The sequence below is a fragment of the Tachyglossus aculeatus genome, chromosome X1 (assembly GCF_015852505.1).
Source record: "Tachyglossus aculeatus isolate mTacAcu1 chromosome X1, mTacAcu1.pri, whole genome shotgun sequence".
NCBI lineage: Eukaryota > Metazoa > Chordata > Mammalia > Monotremata > Tachyglossidae > Tachyglossus > Tachyglossus aculeatus.
In genome coordinates, this window is record NC_052101.1 from 133,115,446 (window position 1) to 133,117,528 (window position 2,083).

The following is a 2,083-nucleotide window of genomic DNA, read 5'->3' on the forward strand; positions in this document are numbered from 1 at the left end:
ATGGGGCAGGGACTGTGTCCAACATGACTTGTCTTGCATCTACCCAAGCACTTAGTACAGTGCCTGGCACGTAGTAATTGCTTAACAAATACCATAAAAAACAAATAAATAAAAATGTAAAAAGTGCCTTACTGTGTGCAGAACTCTGTACTAAGCGCCTGGGAAAGTGCAATACCATAGCATTGGTAGACACTGCTCTCACTCCCTGGAGGAGCATAGTATAGAAAACATCCCAACATCAGCTCCTTACAGTCCAAGTTCCTTTATTCCCACTCCCTCCGGAGAGATCCCCACTTAAGTCTGCGGGTCCAGGCGCTAAGCACTGTTGCCTGCAAATCTGGTCTTTTATCACCTTTGTCCATTTATCAAATCCCTCCCCCCAGGCAGTCACAAATCCTCCATGTCCTTCAGTTTGTTGCCGGGCTTTCAATCAGTGGTCATCACCGATAGCATCTGCTCCTGACTTTCCCACTACTGCATAGCTGGGGTCCGGGTTTGAGTGCTGGGTAGAGGTGAGGGGCCGGAGTCAGACTCCACCAGACCCCAGAGTGCAGAAGGTGGAGCCTGGGTCCCCCCAGCATGTGGCTGAGCTCTAGGGAGTGGGAGGGGAAGGTGGGACCCCGCTGGACACCAGACAGCAGGTGGTGGAGCCTAGGTAACGCAAGAAGCAGCGTGACTTAGTGGAAAGAGCCCAGGCTTGGGAGTCAGAGGTCATGGGTTCTAATCCCGGTTTCACCACTTGTCAGCTGTGACACTTTGGGCAGGTCACTTAATTCTCTGTGCCTCAGTTACCTCATCTGTAAAATGGGGATTAAGACTGGGAGCTCCACGTGGGACAACCTGATTACCTTGTATCTACCCCAGCACTTAGAACAGTACTTGGCACATAGTAGGCACTTAACAAATACTATTATTATTATTATTATTATTATTATTATTATTATTATTGTTAGTATTATTATTAGGTCCCCCCTGCCCCGGGGCTGAGCACTGGGGTGCCAGGGGAGAAGGGGGTGGAGGGGGACTGGAACCAGGGCTCTGGTCTTCAACGTGAAAGGGAAGGGGGCGCCAGCCCCTTCAGCAGCCCGGGCTCTACGTGTGGTGGGCGCATGTGCCCTCGCTCCTGCTCACCTCCCTGACCTGGCACTGCCCATCAACACCGCTGGCCCACATCCTAGGAAGGCCAAAAAACCTCATTCCTCCCCCTGACCCATCATATGGCTCAGGTGGGTGACTCTACTACCCTCAATATTGGGCAGGGTGTCGCCTAGCCATAAGCTATCTGCCTGGGTAACAGAAATGATCCCTGCCCACAATGAGCTTACAATCTACTGAGCAATTGGCAGAGTGCTATAGGGGTCAAAGATACAATCCCTGCTCTCAAGGAGCTTACAGTCCACTGAGCATTCTCCCTCTCAGCCGCATAGCACTTATGTCCATATCTGTAATTTATTTATATTATTCTCTGGCTCCCCCTCTAAACTGTAAACCCTCTGTGGGCAGGGAATGTGTTTGTTACAGTGTTATATCGTACTTTCCCAAGCCCTTAGTACAGTGCTGTGCACACAATAAGTGTTCAGTAAATTTGACTGACTGGCACTGTTCAATAGAGGTCAGAGCTACAGTCTCTGCTCTCAAGGAGTTTGCAGTCTAGCTGAAAATCTGTTTATGGCTATCAGTGTTTCCAAGGTGCTCATGATATGGGTTAACAAACCCACCAAACTGAAAATGACTTCAGTTGTGGGACAGAGACAAGACCAGCCAGAACTTTTCCTCACTGCCCAAAATTTTCCACTGCCATAATTCTAATTTTTTTTAATGGAAATTGTTCAGCACTTACTAAGTACCAGGCACTGTGATACGTGCTGGGATAGATAAATGCCATCCATTTCATTCATGCATTCATTCAATTGTATTTATTGAGTGCTTACTGTGTGCAGAGCACTGTACTAAGCTCTTGGAAAGTACAATACAGCAATAAAGATAGACAATCCCTGCCCACAACAGGCTTACAGGTTAGAGGGGAGGAGACAGACATCAAAACAAGTAAACAGGCATCAGTTTAAATAAATAGAATTATAAA